Genomic DNA, 22,581 nt, shown 5'->3' on the forward strand with positions numbered 1-22,581 from the left:
AGCTTATTCCTCTCAAAGTCCGATGATTCGTTTGGAGAGCTATGTTTAGATGTATTCCAGTGGCGGATTCATTAAATAAAAGGGGTGTTCAAACTCAATCCCAACATTGTCCGATGTGAGGTAATGAATGGGAAACGGCAACTCATCTTCTTCTTGACTGTGAATTTGCTCAGGAGGTTCACAAATGGATCTTTAAATGGTGTGGTTTTCAACCTAGAAGATTTAATAGCATGTTGGACTTTCTCGATTTGATGGCTTCCGGAGGAAATAGGTGTAAAAGAAGGTTGATTGGTAGTATGATCCTATACTGCACCATTTGGTCTATCTGGTTAGCCAGAAATGACAGGGTGTTCAAAAACTCTTTTATTGCCCTTACGAACGTGGTGGATTCCATTATCCTCATATCCTATAATTGGTATAGGTACAGGAGCTCTTTGGGTTATGGAAGTTGGGCAGAATGGTGTTGTTCACCTTTTGAACATTTCTTGTAATTTGCTTGTTTCTTTTGTTGTTCTCATTCCTGTTTCTAAAACTTGTTTTGTTGTCTCTCTTCCATGATTTAGTCACTTGCTAATCATGGTCTTATAATGATATTTGCCGTTTCCAAAAAAAGATAATGTGTAGTTCTTGGGTATGATTTATGGAGTTTCTATGTAGTAGCACTTCTATTTTTTTTTTTTTTTGGCTATTGCCAAAATCGATACGATAGGTTGATCGGCAATAACCAAATGTATATATAAATCAAAGTTTTATACCGTGTCAGCGTGTCTAATCATTATTCTTTAAACAATTTAATTTATTTTTATTTTTTAATTAAGTAGTTTAATATCATAATTGACTAGAAATAAGATGTAAAAAAAGAAATATTTTAAAGTGGATGGTATGGGCAACACATGAATGCGTTATCGGAATGGTTGAAAACCGCGTGGCAACAGGTGAACAACGCCCCAGCCTTCCTTTTTTGTGTGTTGCGTTGTTGTGGTGATGGTAATGAACGACAACGATAATATTTTCGAACGTTAGGCACTTACGACCGTTTTCAAACGATTAATTTGAATATTTTTTTACCTATAAATACATATACAACACCTAATTTTTAATCGTCATTTTGTTTTCTTTCTCACTATTTCATACACTGTCAATAATTTAATAAAAATGGATCCATTCGACATGTCTAACGATGATGATGATGAGGATGATATGTTTGTCTGTATGATGTATGAGTATTACACGAATGTGCTACTACAACCAAATCTAGCTCCTCTATTAACCACATGTGCGGCGTTAAACATAAATCGCGAAGAATGGTACAGACATCTACTTCACGATTATTTTGCGTATGATTGTGTCTACCGGCCACACAATTTCAAAGAAGGGATCGTTTGGGATTTTTTTTTGTTTGGATAGCCAACGCCTTGGAAAGTAGATATTGTTTCTTTCAAATATAGCTTTTACATAAGACCCACACCCACTAGTCTAATTCAAATACATTGTTTTACATATTAAATATATGTTTAGCTATGGATTTTTCCATATGAGATATGATGATATAGGTAAGAGATGATTCACAGGGTTGCAAAAATGTGTTGCCGCAATTAAGCTTATGGCAATGGGGGAGTCGCCTGATTCAGTTAACGATTATATGAAAATGTCTGAGAGAACTACAAGAAAAAGTTTGTACAAATTGACGAAAGGTGTTGTCGAAACCTTCGACGATGTTTATTTGCGTAAACCTTCGTTGAATGATATACAACAACTATATGCGACGTATGAAGAAAGACACTGTTTTCAGGGTATGATTGGAAGCATTGATTGCACACACTGGAAATGGAGAAATTGTGACGTGGCATGGAAAGGTTAGTATGTAAGTGATCATCATGGAACACCTTTGTTGGTATCAGAGGTTGTTGCTTCCCAATATTTATGGATTTGGCATGCTTTTTTGGGGGTTGCGGTTTCGAACAATGGCATGAATGTTCTTCACCAGTAACCAATATTCGATGATATTTTTCTAGGAAATGCACCAGATGCTTATTTCACATGAATGGAAATGAATATGAATTTGGATATCATAGTGAATTCAAGTTTATTTACAATAATAAACTAAAACGTGTGTTTTATAATAACTCTTCTCCATTTTCGAAAATAGCAATCTATTTTAGGGTTCTTCAATTCAAATTGTTGTTTGCATATCATAGTGAGAACATATATCCTTTAGGGTGTATGCGAACTTAGGGTTTTATGTTTTCCGCCAAAAATATGATTTTTGTTATCTGTAAAACCCATCAAGTTAGACATTCTACAAGATATTATGAATGCATGTATCATAAGGCACAACATGATGGTTGCAGATAAAAGATGAAATATTGAGAAGTATTTGGCTTCGGAGCCCAAACACATGCATTTTCAACCCGAGAGAGCAGAATATATTTACATAGGCTTGTTGATATTCAAGACGCATGAAATCACAACCAACTTCGAGAATAATTTGCGAATTACATGTACGATGGAAATGAAGATGAATAATTTATGGGGAAAATGTAATTTTTTTTTTTGTTTTTAAATGTCATTGTTTTTTTGTAATGTTTTTTTTAGATTTTTAGATGTTATGTTTAATCAAAAAATTAGGTTTTCTTTAAGTAACACGTTTTATTAAATTATTTTTGTTTTTATAAATATTAAAAATTAAATTGAAAAAAAGAAAAAAGAAAAATGATGACATGGAAAAAATTGAAGGCGTCCTAACTAAGGATAAACATCGAAACCGGGTACCTGCTTTTAAAACCGAAACAGTCTCGGATCCGTCGGTTCCAGAATCTGAACCGCCTTAAACGAATCTGGTTCTGGTTCCAATTAGCATATTTTTGGCACTGCTACCCGCCGGATGCCCGTCGGAACCGGTTTATATATATATATATATATATATATATATATATATATATATATATGATATTTTTTATGTGTTAACATTTATACGTATATAATCATCGTACATTTTAAGATATAGTGTTTACTTTGTTATCTCAAAAGGTTTATAAAAAACCCTTAAAAATGCTAATGTCAAGAGTAGTTTTAATAAATATTTTATCAAATAATCGTTACTTTTTTTTTGTGGTAAATACAAATAGAAGGATTGTTGAGAAAATATTGTTCGCAACTTATTTTTATTATAATTTAAGGACTGTTTGTTTGGCCTCTTAATCATATCATAAAGAGGTTGACTCTGGATTGTTCATATTCAGAGTGTTTGGTTGGTGCTTTTTGAACATCTAAATCGGTGACACATAAGAGAAAGTAGTCCTGATTGGTCAGATGTGGTGACAAGTCTGGATGAAAAAGTTTCAATCTGATATCCTTAGCCCTAAAGAAAACAACGTTTGTTTCTTTTTTCTTCCCCCGCTTCTCCCATCGACAATGGTCACTGATTCCCTCCTTGCCATCGGACCGCCGGAGCGTCGCACCACCTCCGCCTCCCTCCTCGTCGCCTCCCCTTCGCTGGTAAGTACCCCCTCTGTCTCGTTATGCTGTTTTCTTGTGCGGCTGATCGATATGTGTGAAATCGATTTTTTTCAAGCCCTAAAATCTGTTATCTTGTGTTTTTTATCAAATAATCGTTACTTTTTTTTTGTGGTAAATACAAATAGAAGGATTGTTGAGAAAATATTGTTCGCAACTTATTTTTATTATAATTTAGGGGCTGTTTGTTTGGCCTCTTAATCATATCATAAAGAGGTTGACTTTGGATTGTTCAGATTCAAAGTGTTTGGTTGGTGCTTTTTGAACATCTAAATCGGTCAGACCTAAGAGAAAATAGTCTTGATTGGTCAGATGTGGTGACAGGTCTGGATGAAAAAGTTTCAATCTGATATCCTTAGCCCTAAAGAAAACAACGTTTGTTTCTTTTTTCTTCCCCCACTTCTCCCATCGACAACGGTCACTGATTCCCTCCTTGCCATCGGACCGCCGGAGCGTCACACCACCTCCGCCTCCCTCCTCGTCGCCTCCCCTTCGCTGGTAAGTACCCCCACTGTCTCGTTATGCTGTTTTCTTGTGCGGTTGATCGATTTGTGTGAAATCGATTTTTTTCAAGCCCTAAAATCTGTTATCTTGTGTTTGATCTATTCTTGCTGCTGAAATTTGTGTGAAATCTATTTCGTCGTTTGCTGCTCTATCTTAAGATTTTTGCTGCTGTATTCATTTGTTTTTGTGTGAACTCCAAAATTTCCTATGTGAACTCCGAATTCTGCTATGTTTTTGTGTGGATAATAGATTTTTGTTGCTCTATCTTAAGATTTTTGCTTAATTTGTGTTGCTTTGTTGTTGTTGGATTTTGTTGCTATGAATAAAAAGTTCAAAATTGATTAAACTTGTTCTTGTTGGATTGTAAATACTAGACATGTAACAAATGACACAAAAAGGTCTGAGTTAACCGTAAACAGTAAACAGATAGAAGGTGTGGAAAATACATTTTCTTCAAGCTTGTATTCATGAAATTACAACTTATGGATGTGAATGGAGTAATTTGAAAGCGAAGTCGTGAAAGAATATAGTTGAAGGATTGAAAACAAAATACAATTTTGTAGTTGATCAATTCGGATTTTGTTTATTGTTTGATTTGGGTTTTGTATGACGTTTTGTATTTTATTTAAAATTGTTTATAAATTCAGTATTGTTTAACATAGTCGTTTAGATATCTAACCAAACAGTAAAAAATAGTTTAGAGGGTTAAAATGGTCATTTTCACCATTAAGAGACAGACATTCATATGCCTGACCAAACATCAACTTATCATTCAGATACAGATTCATACAGAGCCTTTGCATCATCTAGACCTCTGCATCATCCAGAAATGAATACTTCAGATGCTACCAAACAGTCCTTATTTTTTCTATATTGTATAAGAAACACTTCTTATTTTTTACCTTGGAATCTCACATCTACCGCCTAACATAAAATGAGAGAGAGAGAGAGAGAGAGGTTGAAGCACCTTTAGTGAAACGCAATGACTCCTATTAAGGCACGTAAAGTGATTCTTTTTCAAAAAAATGGTTTTGAAGGGTTTAAATGGACCGATTTTAACTGGTTTTAACCAAACTGTCCGATTCTTACATGTTTGAAAACAACCGTTTTTCAAAACATTGCTTGAAATAGTTTGAAAGTTTTTAGGTAGCGGGTACCCGGAACAAAACTAGTTCCAAAAGTTTAGGAACCGATGTGATCGGTTCCGGTTCCGGTTCCGACATCCTAGGAATCGTCGGTTCCGGTTCCACTGAATTTAGTTGGATACCCATTTATGCTCATCCCTAATCATAATATGTTGTCTATTTCCTAACTTGGTGCTATAACACCATAGTGTGACATGACATATGAGATGACAACTTTTGAGTGTGATAATACCCCTTAATTAGTTGCCCATACCCATGGCCGACCTTATGCTTTAGTGAGTAAAGGTAAGGCTTAGGGCCCCCAATTGTAAGGAGCCCCATTTAATTTCAGTCCAGCTCATAAGTATCCAAAAAATCACGCCTGTTGATCGATTCTTCAAGCGACGAGTACGACACTACGGCGATTGAAATTCCTTTCTTTTTCTCCATTCTCAGACTCGATTCTAGGCCTTCCCCAATTGATTCTTCCACTCTTCTGTTGAATCGTTGCTGCTGTTCTTCCCTCTTCAGACTTTAGTTCTTATTCCTTCTTCATTCTTGGTTTCTCCATTGCTCAAAAGTTAAAAATCATTGTTCATTGTCCATTGATTTAATGATTTGCTGCTATTTTGCTGTCATTCAGTCATTGAAACGATAACAGGTAATGTGTTAGTATTTTAAATTTTCAAAAAAAAAAAAAAAAAAACTAAGTGGTGATGCCGTGATGGAGGTTCTTTAATGAATAAATGCAATTTAGGTTATATTAATCTGGAATACTCTTGGATATTATTATGGTTTATTTAAATGTTCTTTAGTTTCTTTGTTTTTTTTTCAACATAGGTCGATAGACAATTTTATGCATAAGAATAATCAAAACTATAAATTGTTTGCAGTAATCTTGATATAGGAGCTTTGTCGGTTAAGAAAAGTGGCCAAAGGTAATCAGATTGGTATGACTCCTTTGATTAGTTGATTCCGAAGATTGTATATTTTAGTCTTTTAGAAAAAAAAAACAAAAAAAAAAAAACAAACACTTTATAATTTTTTTTACGACGGATGTGAAATTGGAAATGAGACATCCCCTTGTTGGGGTTAATAGCCAATTAATTAGGGTTTATCTTTTGACAATGGACATGAGTAACTAGATTATTTTAACAACCCATTAAGCCACAAATTTCTTATGAACCTTTTGCAATCTAACGAATGTTTTTTTTGTATTTTAATTGTTTTTTGCTTTATCCAAATGGCATGGATGATAAAGTTGCTAATTTTTTTTAATTTTTTTGATTTTTTTATTCCAGATTGGCAGATTCCATTGTTCATTGATTCCAGATTGACTGATTTCATTGTTCTCTGATTCCAAATTGGCAGATTCCATTGTTTTTGAGCTTTCCATTATCTCATGGGCGGTATAATTCTAAACCATATCTTTTATACTTATAGTTATTACTAACCAAATAATTAATAATCATGTCAAAGAGAAAATACGAATCCGGTTCTTCAAAAAGGAAACGAAAAATGCAAGAATAAGTTTTTATAGATAAACAAAAAGGGTCGTTTTTAAAATATTTAACTACAAATAAAAATGTTGATAATGAACAACAACAAACTAATGTCGATAATGAACAAGAACAAGCTAATGTTGATAATAATGATCATGAACCAACTAATATTGAAAATGATAATGAACCAACTAATATTGAAAATAATAACGAACAAATTAATATTGAAATTGATAACGAACAAACTAATATTGAAATTGATAACGAACAAACTAATAATGAAAATGATAACACGCCTTTAAACATATATGATCCAAGTAGATGAAACAATATTAGTAAAAATTTAAGAGATTTAATTGTAGAAAAAGGTCCTGTTAAGATTTATGATTTTAAATTTCCAAAAGATTAACATTTAAGAAGCTTTAGTACATCTCTTTATATGCAAAAAATACCAAATGGAGAAAAATACGAACGAACATGGTTGGTTTATTCCATAGATGTAGATAGAGTTTTTTGTTTTTGTTGTAAATTATTTAATGTAAATACATCTACATGCTCATTAGCACATAAAGGTAATAATGATTGGAACAATATTTCTATTATACTAAAAAGACATGAAGCAAGTAACCAACACATTCTTAATATGAGATCATGGATTGACTTAGAAACTAGATTAACAAATAACAAAACAATTGACAAGCAAATCCAAGAACAAATAAATAAAGAAAAAGAACATCGGAAAAATGTGTTAAAAAGAATCATTGTTGTAGTAAAAACTTTAGAAAAAAATAATTTAGCCTTTCGTGGAACAAATGAAAAGATTTATGAAGAAAATAATGGTAATTTTTTAAGTATAATTGAAATGATTGCGGAATTTGATCTTATTATGCAAGAACATATTAGGAGAATTAATGACAAAGAAATCCATAATCATTATCTTAGACATAATATGCAAAATGAACTTATTAGTTTATTAGGAGAAAAAGTTAAAAGTAAAATTATTAAAAAAAATAAAAGAGGCTAAATACTTTTCAATAATACATGATTGTACTACCGATACAAGTCATAAGGAACAAATATCAATTATCTTACGATGTTTAGATCTTTCAACAAATCCAATTGAAGTTAAGGAGTACTTTCTAGGATTTTTAATTATAGATAATACAACCGGTAAAGGCTTATATGATGCTATAATTGATAAAATTAAAAATATAGGACTAGATATAAATGATGTTAGGGGTCAAGGTTATGACAATGGATCAAATATGAAAGGAAAACATCAAGGTGTACATAAATGATTGTTAGATATTAACCCTGGAGCATTCTACACTCCTTGTGGTTGTCATAGTTTAAATTTAGTAATTTGTGAAATGGCTAATTCGTGTGATAAAGCTAGTGAATTTTTTCGAGTTATACAACTGTAACATCCCAAGTCAGAATCAAGAGTTCAGGGGGGGGGGGAAGTGTAAGTTTGGAAAAGAGGAACTTGGCGAGTAGGAGCTGCAACTCGTCGAGTCTAAGCGTGTGCCAGACACGTGTTAAGTGATTGGACTCGCCGAGTCGGAGGCTGGACTCGACGAGTCCGTGCTGGAATGAGAAACCCTAATTCCTAGGGTTTGCACCCTATTTAAGGAGCCTTAAGCCCCCATTTCGGCCCCTTATGACTCCCCTGAGAATCAGCAGCCCTAAAATCATAAGTGAGACCCTTGGGAGCATTTTGGAGCTTAGATAAGTGGATTTAGGAAGGAAGTCTTGAAGATTAAGAAGCTTGGATCAAGGAGGCTTGAGGAGATTTGGTTTACTCTTCAGTTGGAGGTTGTTTTGAGGTAAGGATTCGTCATCTTGGCTTTATTCCTTCTAGATCCACCTTTCATGGAGCTTTAGGGTTTGTTTGGAGGAATTTATGATGAGATCTTGATGCATGAGCTAGATCTGGAGTTGAAACTCCAGATCTGAGTTCTATATGGATTCTATGTGAAGAAAGCCCTTTGTTTAGCTATGCAAAAGCCAGCCCTAATGAGTTAAGTTCCATTCTAGCTTGGTTTTTGGTGAATGGGTCATGGAAGCACGTAAAGGTAGCAACTTTATGTTGCTAATGAACCATAGGGACCCTAATCTATTGTTTGGAGCAAAGGAGAAGCTATGTAATTTCAGATTATGGAATAACTCGTGTGGACTCGGCGAGTCTGGGAGAAGACTCAGCGAGTTGGGTAGGGTTTGGTCCGATTAGTCCCGTGTGGACTCGGCGAGTTGGAAGAACAACTCGGCGAGTCTGTTGAAGATTGCCTTGGACTCGGCGACTCTGTTCTTGGACTCAGCGAGTCTGGTCGTGGAACCTTAACCTTTTTTGGTTGAGTTGTGAATCGGTGAGTCGAGGGATGACTCGGTGAGTTGAGCAGGATGGGACTCGAAGATTTTTGGACTAGACGAGTCTTGGGGTGACTCAGCGAGTTAAGTCGTGGCATGGGAAGTTTTTGAGCATAGGAACTCGACGAGTCAACGAGTTGACTCAGCGAGTAGGGTCAACCAGGAAGGTTGACTTTGACTAAGGACTTTGACTTGGACCAAGGGTTGACCAGTTTGACTTCCAAGGGTATTTTGGTAATTATTGGTGCTTATTGGTTTTGGTTAATTGGTAATGTTCAGTGGTGGAGCTCGTGCTGGTGGTCGGAGCAGCGTGATCTTGTTTCTTCAAGTCGGCAGTTGCAGGTGAGTTATCCTCACTATATCAACAGGGTCTAAGGCACTAAGGTCGGCCCTTTATCGGATGGGAATCTGGGTAGTTGTTTGTTATGTTATTGCTTTGCTATGTCTGCATCCTGGTAGGCAGGATGGTATATGTTAGGGACCTGGTTAAGGTCGGTATCCTGGTAGTTAGTATGGTATATGTTAGAGACCTAGTTAAGGTCGGTATCCTAGTATATAGGATAATGTTATGTTAGTGACCGGTTAGGTCGGTATCTTGGTTAGGATGTTGCTATGTTATGTGATATGCTAGATTGGTTGATTAGTTGTGAATTGCTATATGATTATATGTTTATGTGCACATGGTTGTTGGACTGGGGTTGGGTTGAGGCGGGTCCTGCTTTGTGCTGTAGGCCAACATACCCAGGGCGGACCGGTTAGACCGAAGGCCCGACGAGTGGTTCGGATAGGCTGAAGGCCCCAAAAGGGCGGACCAGACGTGTCGAGGCTCAGAGAGTGGACCAGACAGACTGAAGGCCCGATGCGAGCGGACCGGTAATACTGTAGACTCAGAGAGTGGACTAGGTGGACTGAAGGCCCTATGCGGGCAGACCAGTCATACTGTAGACTCGGAGAGAGAGTGGACCTGATGGACTGAAGGCTTGGTGCAGGCGGACCAGTCACACTGTAGAATCGATATGCATGGTTGTTCTGTTTATGATATGATATGATATGTGTATGGTATTGTGGTTGGTATTTTGGGGGTAACTCACTAAGCTTTTGGGCTTACAGTTTCAGTGTATTGTATCAGGTACTTCATGAGACCATGGCAAGGCGAAGGTGTGATCGTACCGCTCCTCAGTTTTATGTTGATGTTTCTGGGATACTTTGATAATAAATGAACTGAAAACCTTTTGTAATAACTTAATGAATGTGGGTTGTTTTCGAAAACTTTAAATTGCTTGTAAATTTTCACGGTGTTACAACAACGTATATATTCGATATTTGCTTCATCAACTCAAAGGTGGAAAATATTACCAGATAATTAATCAAACCTAACACTTAAATCATTATCGCAAACTTGTTGGGAAAGTGGGGTAGAAAGTGTAAAAACAATTAGATTTCAAGCACCACAATTAAGAAAAGCACTTTTACAATTATCCAAAAATTGTGGAGATCCAAAAGTTAAAAGTGAGGCTAAATGTTTAGCTACATATGGACTTGAAAACTATGAATTTTTATTAGGAATGATTATTTGGTATGATGTTTTGTTTGCTATTAACAATGTTAGTAAAAGTTTGCAATCAAATGACATGTGTATCGATGATGCTATAGATCAACTAAATGGACTTTTGTGTTTCTTTGAAAAATATAGAGAAAACGGATTTGAAAAGGCTTTAGATTATGCAAAATAATTGGATATAGAAATGAACGTAAAACCTGAACTTCGAGAAAAATGTATCATTCAAAGAAATAGACGATATGATGAAAATGTTGCTAATGAAACTATTAAAACTCATGTTCACTTAGGCCAGGCAGAATGGTTGTGGGGAAGACCCGCGGGAAGCTTCCCGCCCAGCGGAACACCACACCGTCGGCGTGGGGAAGGGTGGCACGGGAACGGGTGAGGGGAGACTCTCCCGCGTTCTCTCTCTGATCGTGATTTTTTTTAATGAAATCCAACCGTTGATTAACGGTAGAAAAATAAATATATTTTTTTTGCTGCAACGGCTAAATGGTTTTAAATCCATTTTTTTTTGTTTTTTTAAACCTTTTTAAACACCTATAAATATACAACTATTTACCATCAAACAACATTCACAAAAATCCTCTATTCTCTCTATTTTCTTCTAAAAAAAATGAATCCCGACAATCAAACCCCAAATTCGGATTGAAGAAAAAACCATGGTTCGAGTTTAAACATCCCTTCTCGAAACATTTTTGCTATCAATTCATCACCACAAGGAGTTTATCGCCCCCAACTTGATGCTCCCATTCAATCCTCATTACAATTCCAATACCAAAATGTTGGACAATATTACCCGATGCAAGTTCAAATGTTTCGTCGCAAATGTTTTCAAACTTTGTTGTCTTTCTGGATTAACTATCACCAAATCAACCTTAACCCCAAACCAAACTCAAACTCAAACCCAAACCCATCAACAACGCCAGCTAGTCGATGAGTTGGATGACTCGGAAGAAGAAGACATGGTTCCCGAAACTCAACCAACACCACCCCCACAAAGACGTAAAGGGAAAAAAACAAGCGCGCGAGGGTGTCGCACAACCGGGAAGACAAAAGCCGACAACATGGCTTCCACACGAAGAGCTAGTTTTGGTCAAAGCTTGGGCTGACATTTCTGAAAATTCGATTCAAGGAAACACACAACCGGGAGAACATTTTTGGTTTTGCATTTTAGAACGGTTTCGAGAGGAGCTAGAAAAAGGCGACGACTACCGTACGAAACATCACTGAATTCGAGGTTTCGAGAAATAGCAAAGGGGGTTTCAAAAATAAATGGGTTGTACAACAACCTAAAAACCCAACGAAAAAGCGCCAAGGCGACGAAAAAAATACTTCAAGAAGCTTTGCAATTTTACCTTGAGGAAGTCGGAAAACCATCCAAGTGACATGATTGTTGGAAATTATTGGTCCGATGTCCTAGGTGGAAAAAATACGAGCAAGATTTTATTTTTGGAGTCCAACAATCAAAGCGAACGAAAACGAGCTCTACTGGCTACACAACCTCCTTCGATGTTCGGGTCGGTCTAGATTTAAATCAGGACGACGAACTCAAGCTATAAGAAATTGTCCGCCCAATGGGTAGGGACAAAGCAAAGAGAAAGGGAAAAGGGACTTCTTCGGGTGCATCTGATTTCAACGTGGACATTGACGAAAAGCGGAAAATAACATCGTCGTTTGATCGATATAATCTTAATTTCTCCGAACGTTTGCCTTTTGACAAAGAAAAAGAAGAAACAAGGAAAAAGAAGTGGGCGGAGAGACAAGAAATGGAGGATATGAAGTTTTTGATGGAAAACATCGATTATATTCGGGACCGGCTCTCGAGTTCGTAATGAAGAAGAGGGAAAAAATTCTGAAAAAAGTATTTTCTGTAGGTCGTTGTTCGTTTGTTTGATTTTTAGTTTGTGTTATTTTTTTTTTTAATTTTCTAGTTTTTAAAATTTTAGGTTTAATGTAAGTTTTATTTTAGTTAATGATTTTTTTTATTTTTAATTAAATTTTATGTTTAGTATTAATTTAAAAAATTATAAATCATAAAAAAAAATTATTCAAAAAAAAGTGAGGGAAGGGCTTCCCACCCATTCATTGGGTTTTATATGAGGGAAAGAAAAGTGAGGGAAAGAAGGGTATGACCCACAAAAAGTGAGGGAAGCTTTCCTCCCATACCCTTCGGTCTTATTTAAAAATGACTACTTTTTATATATAGTAGATAAAGTCATTACTTCACTTAAAAGTAGATTTGAGCAATTTAACGAGTTTAAAAATATTTTTGGTTTTCTATTTAGTATTAAAAAAAAGTAAAATTATTTGATGAAAATACATTAAAAGAACATGGTTTAAATCTTGAAAAATCTTTAAAGCATGATGATAACTTAGATATTGATGGTCTAAATTTATTTCATAAACTAAAACTTTTAAGACATATTGTTCATTTAGAACATGATACAATTATTAATATACTTAATTACATTAAAAAGTTTAGTTCTTTTCCAAATGTATATGTTGCCTATAAGATTATGTTAATTATTCCTGTAACCATTGCTTCTGCAGAAAGAAGTTTTTTTAAAATAAAATTGTTAAAATATTATCTAAGATCTACAATGTCACAAGAAATATTAAATGAATTAGCAATTTTGTCAATTGAAAAACATTTAGTAAAAGAAATTGATTATGAAAATTTCATTAAAGAATTTGCATTTAAAAAGGCTTGAAAAATTAACTTTATGTCATAAAATATATTCACAAAAAACATATACATAAAAGAAGTTTTTAACTCCGCAATTTGTAAACTTTTTACTTTATTATTGCCGATCCCAAGTCCGGATAAAAGAATAAGATTTATAACATTAAGTATAGTAAAAATCAAAGGACCCCAAATTTTTGGTTCGCTTATGGCCCTCAAACTTATTGAACCGGCTCTGCCCATACCCACTAGTTAGAAAATGGGGGAAGCAACTAAATTGAAGGCTCCGCTCCCAGATCGCTTCATGAACTCATTTAGTAGACAACAAGTGTGCGCCCCTTTAGAGAAGAGATATGGGCGAGTACTACACGAACTTGTAAGTTTAGTACAGAACAAGCCTTGGCTACAAAGCAGAGCAACCTCGTCTTGTTTGCTTATGGTGAAGCTTTTATAATAGGCATGGCAGGCATAAATGAATGTCACATCAAATAGTGGAATCGACTATCATGGACTCACTCATTCTTTTATGTTCCATTGTATTTTAATTGAGGGTGTTAGCTTATATTTTGCAATATTTTATAGTTTATACTTTTGCCAGCTTTCCGTTGGGCGATCTTTAGTAATCTATAAAGTTATCCGTAGTTATAAAAAGGAAAAGTTAAGCCACGTTAATGGTGGTTTTTAATTGTATAGTTTGCTTAAAACAGATAATAATGTATTAGTCCACAGTATTTGCTTAGAGATTCGCTCAAAAGATTTCCAGAACTTCGAAACTTCAAAGAGAGTTCAATGTCCTAATAGTTTGTTTACATATTTAATATTTCTTTTCAGACAAACTTAAAATTATAGGAAAAATCAGATACACACTGCATCCTCAAAAAGATTCCTGTTTTCCTACAATGATACAACCTACCAAACTTGAATTGAAATTGGGCCTAATATATCAAATTGGGCGCTTAATCAGCCCATCGAACATATATGAACCATTTAGAAAAGCAAAAAGCTCATGTCCATGACCTACGTAAATTCCTTCTAATGGTTAGTCTATAGCGGTAGCCTAGTAGAAAACCGGTTTCAGAAAAAGAAAACCCAAATTAAATCCAAATCAGTTCGCCTGAAAGTCAGATTATCAAAACAAGTCAGGTTTGATCTGATCTGTTTAAGACCAATTTAGAAATATAAAACATAAAACATGGTTGGAACTAATTGGTTTTATTAAAACCGGTTTATAACCGATTTCCAGATATAGTAAAAAAAACTTTCTATATAAACATAAAATTTTAAAATTTAAATTTGCTCAGTAATAATCATTAATAATACGTACTTTTAAAACTTTCTACATAGATGGTTTTTTGTAGCTCTATAATAAAGTAATAAATGGTTCTACAATATAATAATTAATAATAAAAATACAATTATATAAATTAAATTATGTTATCTTACACACAATTGTTAATATTTTGAATAATCGTAATGATCAAATTAATAAAATTTAGTTAACTGTAACATGAGTTAAAAGTTAAAACTAAATAAAAAATTACATTTAGTTTTATACATCAAAAGTCGTAGGTATAAACAATTAATTGAGTAATATGTACCTAATATACGTTTATTTTTTATATTGTTCAAAATAATTATAAGTTTATATATCAGTTTATTCTATGAATTATTATTTTATAGTTAGAGGATGTTTGAGATTTCATCCCAAAACAACTTATTGACTTATTGTCTTTTAGAAAATCAATAAATCAAAAAAATGTTTAGCAAAAAGAAAGACTTTAAAACAACTTTTTCTTTAACCATTTAAAGAGATTTTAAGAAGTTAGAATTTATAACATTTATAAATTCTTTATGACTTTTTGAACCGTAAAATGTCAATATTATCTTAAAATACCCCTAAGCTAAGACACACTTAAAAAAAACAAAGTATTGACTTATTAATATTTTCCAATCATTAAAACTAATTCAACCACTATTTTAAAATTTCATTTTTCTACAACTATAAGTCAATAAGTCATTTTAAAGATCAAAATGAAATCACATACACCCCAATGGCATAGTTCAATGACATATATTTCTTAACATTTTAACTAAACGAATTTAATTAACACAACTTGCAAACATTCGTTTTGTAGTAGAATATCAAAAAATAAAGAGTTAAATCAATATGGTTTAAAACAAAATATTTATATCGAATCATATTATCATTCCTAATTTCTGACAAAATATATGTTAAGAGAAAAGACGAGAATTATTTATCAAGAAAAACAAACATGTTCTCGACTCAAGAACATTTTTCTTAAATTTGATTCCATCACTCATCCAGTAAAAACATTATATATTTTCAATATTATCTCGACAATTTATTTTTATTTATAAATGTATTTTAATAAAAATGAAATTTATTAGAAGTTATAACTTATTTAAGTATGTATTTTATTTACATTTTAAATTGTAAAATGAGTCAACCAAATTCATCACATTTATATAATATGTTACGCTAGACAAATTCTGGATGGTCTACTTATGGCGAACGAAAAAAGAGGAAGAAAAAAGCTTATACTTATAAAAGTAGACATTGATTAGGCAGGCATATGATTCACCGAATTGGGATTATCCTAAGTGTGATGGTGTTTCTTGGCTTCAGTTCAAGATGGATTTGGTAGGTGATTGGACACTTTTCTTCTTTTAAATTATTTGTTCTTCTTAATCGAAGTTCTACTAAGGATTTAAATTACATACATGCCTTAGAAAAGGTGATTGTCTATCCTCTTTCTTGTTTATACTTGTCAAGGAGGGATTTCGTATTGCTATAGAAGATACAGTTGGTATGGTTTTTTTTTAAAGTAGCAACCATGGGAAATGATGAGCTAGTGGTGTCTCAGATGTTGTATACAGATGATGCATTGTTTTAAAAGAGTGAAATGTGGAAATGCTATAAATCTGATTTGGGTCCTCCGATGCTATTATTTAGTGTCTGGGTTGAACATAAATGTCCACAAACTGACCGGCGAGTAAATAACTATCCTGGTTGAGAAGGCAGAATACGAGATGTTCTCCGGGTTTTCTTCTGTTCAAGTATTCACAAGGAGAAATAGACGACTTGGATGCACTGATCAACAAAAAGTAGATGTTACAAAACGATTACAAAGTGAACAATTGAAGATGCAAAAACTTGAATCTTCAAACCAATACTATCACTAAATATATATAGTGACCAATGACTAATTTAGCTGTTGGCTGTGAAGCGACATCAATGTAAGGTAGGTAGTAAAATCGGATATTTGGGATCAACATGATATCATGAATATACTGGCACATTGTAGGAGATCAACTATATGAGTAAATCTCTATTCTAATAAAAGAATAGTTGTTTATCATGTGTCATTCATTTAGACCTACTAATCCCTATTCTAATAAAAAAATAGTTTTAATCTCCATTTGACATGTGTCATTCTAATACAACTTTTCATTAATATTATACGACATGTCAAAAAGATATATTAGACAACACTTCAAAATTTAAAATTACTTTTTCTAATTATATGTTATGTTTGAAATTATAATAACTTTAAAATTTGGATATATCTTTTAATTAATGATTTATTTAAAATAATTGATAAATAATTTTTGAGCTTTTACTATGAAATTTAATATATTTTGTAACCGTGGTTCCCACGGGTTATCAACTAGTTAATAATATACCACTTGTCAAATTTTTGTTTCTCTTAATTAATATTTTGTCAAGTGTCATTATACTCTTTCTCCGTTTACATATATAACTGCTAATTACATATACAAACATTAAATTTATAGATGCTAAAATCATAGATTCAATTTCTTTTTTTTCTTTTTGTAATTATATACATGATTACATAAAAAAAATTATGCACCTTTACCTTCAAAATAAATTTCATATATTTATTTAAATCAACGATTATAATTTTACATAACTAAAAAATATATATCTTAATTAAAATTATATTTAAAATGATTTATTAGTAATTATTAGTTTTTCTATAAAAACTAAATTTATTTTAGGGAAATCTGTGAAAAAGTTTCAATATTTTAAGCCAGTTTACGATTTAGTCCCAAATTAATTTTTTTTTACAAAAAAGAACAGATTACCGGCTAAAACTTAGGATTAACCCTTCGTGGCCGGTTTCACAGATTTAGCCGATATCTCGTCTTTTTTCATTAATGAATCCTAATTTTGGGGCTTTTTCATTAATTAATCAAAATTTTAGGGCTTTTTCATTATTTATTACCAATAAACCAAAATATTTGAACTTTTCTGAAGATTACCTTTAAACTAATATATATTATATGATCTAATTTAATATGTATTATTCCATGTCTTCTTTCTTATGCTCTTCTAGGCTGACCGTGTATTTTTATCGGTGTCGTCAAACCCAACAACAAAAATCTCACTCACAAGCCTCGTTAATTCCATCGATTTTCCAAAATTATCCATTCACAACTCTATGATCATCTTTCAATCTCCAAATAAAGAAAGGAGAAAATCCTTGTTGATTACGTAGATGTCCCTATTACCTAACCATGACTTAAAGCGTGGTTCCAACACTTGGATGTTCCTATTACCTGACCATGACTTGAATCCTATTTCGAACCCATAGACTATTCACATTGTCCATAGTGTTGTTCACAACAAAATACGAATCTCACACGGTTTAACCACTGATACCTTTGCTCAAGTCCATGACCCTTGTTTCTTTACAATAGGGCTTGAAAACCATGAAGAATGAACCATTAAGCTTAAAAAACTCAACATAGGTAAAAAAATCAACTCGATATTATGTACTAAAAACAATGAAGAATGTTAACTCTAATTGTAAAAAAAATGTCAACAAGCTATCCATCATAAACTATTAAAATATTAATTTGGTATACCTACGAGCTACGGTTCCAACACTCGGATGTTCCTATTACCTAACCATGACTCGAACCTTATTTCGAACCCATACACTAATGGCATTGTCCATAGTTTTGTTAACAACAAAATACGAATCCCACATGGTTTAACCACTGATACCTTGGCTCAAGTCTTACTTGACCCTTGTTTCCTTACAATAGGTGTAACATCCCGACTCCCAGGTATAATATTTAATTAATTTATATTCTTGTTGTCTTATCAACTTGACGAGTTGGAGGCCATAACTCGCCGAGTAGAGAATGTTAATGGTCGTGTAATTTCTAGAGTCTACTCGACGAGTTGGAGGACCCCAACTCGACGAGTAGGAGTTGAGTGTGAAAACCCTAATTTTCAGGGTTTGTGTCCTATTTAAAGGACCTTAAGACTTCATTTCCGCCTCCCTTATCATCTTAACACTCTGAGAGAAACCCTAATTGAGCTATATGCTTGTAGGAGAGAAAGAGGGGCTAATATTGCATATCGTAGTGCATTTTTTGGAAGAAGATTGAGGAGAAAAAGGCTTGGGACGAGAAGGAGATCTTGGATCCATCAATAAGATTGTGTTTCGATCTTTATCAAAAACTTTATCATTTATTGGTTTTTGTCTTGCCAAAAAGTAATGCATTCGGGAAGCCCCAAATAGACTAAAATGTAATAATGACAATTGTTGTGATGTTACGTTTAAGTCATAATGACAATTGGTGTGATATTATAATAATTGTCATTATTACGTTTTAGTCTATTTGGGGCTTCCAAAATGCTTTACTTTTTGACAAAAAAAAACCAATAAATGATGAACAATGTGGGATTCATCTTATGTTGGGGCTTCTATAGTGTTGTAAGGAAACAAGGGTCAAGTAAGACTTGAGTCAATGTATCAGTGGTTGAACATGTGGGATTCGTTTTCTATTGTTAACAACACTATGGACAACGCCATTAGTGTATGGGTTCAAGTCATGGTTAGGTAATAGAAACATCCAAGTGTTGGAACCACAGTTTAAGTCATGGTTAGGTAATAGGGACATCCACATAATGAACAAAGATTTTCTCCGTTCTTTATTTGGAGATTGAAAGATGATCATAGAGTTGTGAATGGATAATTTTGGAAAATCGATGGAGTTAACGAGGCTTGTGAGTGAGATTTTTGTTGTTGGGTTTGACGACACCGATAAAAACACACGGTCAGCCTAGAAGAGCATAAGAAAGAAGACATGGAATAATACATATTAAATTAGATCATATAATATATATTAGTTTAAAGGTAATCTTCAGAAAAGTCCAAATATTTTGGTTTATTGGTAATAAATAATGAAAAAGCCCTAAAATTTTGATTAATTAATGAAAAAACCCCAAAATTTGGATTAATTAACGAAAAAAGATGAGATACCAGCTAAATCTGTGAAACCGGCCACAAAGGTTTAATCCGAAGTTTTAGCCGGTAATCTGTCATTTTTTGTAAACAAAATTTAATTTGGGACTAAATCGTAAACTGACTTAAAATATTGAGACTTTTTTTCGCAAATTTCCCTTTATTTTATAACCATAATTCACACTGGTTATAACCTAATCCTTCTTAATAAATGAAGGTTTTTTGTGCCAAATGTCCTATTCTCCTTCATTTTAACACATGATATTTTCTAGAATTTTTTAATTTTTTATTTTCCACTTGTCATTTTATTGTATTTTTTTATTTTATTAAAATAAAAATTCCACATTTAATATGTAAGGTATTTATTAGAAAAGATTTATATATGTGATGTATTCAATGTATTAAAGCCTCATTAATTTTAATAATTAAATTTTTTTTATTATTTTTCTTATAAATTCAAACTTCTCATATTGTTAAAATTTCATATTTAATTTTTTTTAAATAAACTTAATACATGGGTCTCACACCTAGTCCTCTCTAATCCTCTCTAATAAATGAAAGTTTTTTTTGCCACTTGTCAAATTCTCAAGAGTTTTGTCACATGTAATTTTGTGAGAGTTTTAGAATTATTATTTTTCACTTGTCATTTTTTGAGAATTTCCATTTTTTAAAATAAAATCCTCCCTAATAAATGAAAATAGTTTTGCCACATGTCATTCTCTCATTAACTTGGACACATGTAATTTTTTGGTATTTTTGAATAAATGTTTTTTCCATGTGTCATTTTCTCATTGTTTATCTTTTTTTAATTAACACATCATATTTAAACCTCAATTATTAATTGCCTTATTTGAAACTAATAATTAAATTACAATATTACAACTCATATTATTGAATATGTTTCATTTTAAATTCAAATTTTTAAATTTTAAATTTAAATAAATTTTTGTTTAAACCTTCATATTTAATTTTTTTGTTTTATTCAACCCGTATAACATACGAGTCTTACAACTAGTTTTATATAAAGAAAGAGAATCATTCTATTAATTTGATAATAAAGTCTTATAAATGCTCTAAAAAAGATTTGATTTTTTTTTATAAATGTTTGAAAAGATTACCTTATGATATGTAAAAATATTATTTTATAAAATATTTAATGTTTAAATATTGATATTAAATTTTTATTTTTAATAAAACCGTATAATACATCACTCTCACAACTAATACACAATAGATGCTTTATATAAGATTTTATAATAAGTATGCATCTCTATTGTTTTTCTTTTTTAATATTTAACTTTCTACTTTTATTGGAAAACCGTCATAATACATTTGTGATAACGATTACCTTCCATAAAGTTTGTGAATTCATATAAATAAATTATTTTCAACGTTACGTGATTGCTTTACGCATAGATTTATATTAAATTATTACGGCTCATGTTTTAAATTAAGGTTTAATTTTTAATTATATATAAAAACAACTTGTTGATTGTACCACAAGACATCAAACCAATATCCATCGATCGTACTTGTTTTTTAATCACTGATTATTTTTTAAAAACATGTTTTTTGCTCGTCACAAATAGTCAAGTTTCTAAAATAATTATCACAAATGATATTTTCTAATGATTTTATGATATTGAAATTCACAGTAATATATCTTAAAAACAGAGTTATTCACAAATTTCATTACATGAACACCAGATACAAGAGAAATACAGGACGCCATTAATCATCCAAAATCAAAACACGAACGGAGTTGGAGAAAACGCGGGAATCGCCATCGCATGAGTCAGTTTCCTGCATTTCACGCTACAAGTATTTAATACCATAAATAATTTGATCGTTTCTGATTAAAAAAGAAACAGTTATGATTATTTTAAGCAAATTTTAACTCCAGATCGAAAGTTCCAGAGACTTATTTGGTATTGTGATTCAAACGAAAAGAAAACGATAGTTATCGAAAATTTCTAGTGAAATTATGAACATGATTGGACGTTTGGAGGCATCAGTTTTACCTGTAATCACCGGTATATGAATGAGATCGAGTTTTCCCTGTAGATCTAGCTTTGTTCAATGGCTTCTTCTCAGATCTAACGACGCTAGCCGATGGAGGAGGCTGCCTGCGAGCGTTCAACACGCCGCCGTCCTCTGCAATCGCTGTGAGCTCCGGCCTCCAGTGCTTTGTCGAATTACCTTGCGTTACACGCCGGCTAGTAATTGAAACATCAGTGGTGATGGTTTCTGCTGCCGGTGTTATTACAGTGCCGCCGAAGCAAAAGCTGAGCTCCGGGAAGAAAAATTTCATGGATGTCTGATTAAGTCCCTTCCCTCTCGATCTCTGTGTATTGAACTTGTTTTGTGTGTATATATGAGTGATTGTATCTACAACAATAAAGGATAGCTCAATAATGCACGGGGCTTACGTGAGAAATCTCCTCTCTTTAATGGTGACTTTAAAGTTGAAAATCCACTGCTTCACTCCATGTATTTATAAAGACCAAAAGGAGGAGTTGAAGCAGACACCAACACAGACGGAGGGGGTGACACTGACGTGGCTTTTTCCCCATTTCTAAAATTAAATTGAATTTTCTTACATCTACTATTTACTACTATATAATAAATAAATAAAGATAATTTTGCCAAGTTTTGACACTTATATATTTTTTAAATAAATAATATTTATATATTAATTTATGATTTTTTTTTAATTTTTAAAATTATAAAGCAATATAATACTTATCCTTTTATATATATATATATATATATATATATATATATATATATATATATATATATATATATATATATATATAATATCAAATCTAATAAATATTATATTAAATTGCAATTAATATGTTTCTTATTTTAAAAACAATTATTATTACATTCTAATATTTTAATTTCTTTAATCAACTCGTATAATATATATGTTTTACATCTAGTTTTTTATAAAAATAAACAAACAAAATTTCTAATTAAATGTTAAATACATCAATTCTATGAGACATTTCTT

The 22,581-nt window shown here is 32.5% G+C and overlaps 1 long non-coding RNA gene across 1 annotated transcript; it reads right to left on the bottom strand.

Moving 5' to 3' along the window:
* Positions 1 to 21,222: 21,222 nt before the first annotated feature.
* LOC145092371 (uncharacterized) lies at positions 21,223 to 22,119 on the bottom strand. The gene is made up of 2 exons (XR_013702505.1): positions 21,584 to 22,119; positions 21,223 to 21,365 (listed from the first exon to the last, which is right to left on the bottom strand). It is a non-coding gene; the product is annotated as an uncharacterized LOC145092371 (long non-coding RNA).
* Positions 22,120 to 22,581: the final 462 nt, after the last annotated feature.

The sequence above is a fragment of the Lactuca serriola genome, chromosome 3, assembly GCF_051521515.1.
Source record: "Lactuca serriola cultivar US96UC23 chromosome 3, Lser_US96UC23_V15, whole genome shotgun sequence".
Lineage (NCBI taxonomy): Eukaryota > Viridiplantae > Streptophyta > Magnoliopsida > Asterales > Asteraceae > Lactuca > Lactuca serriola.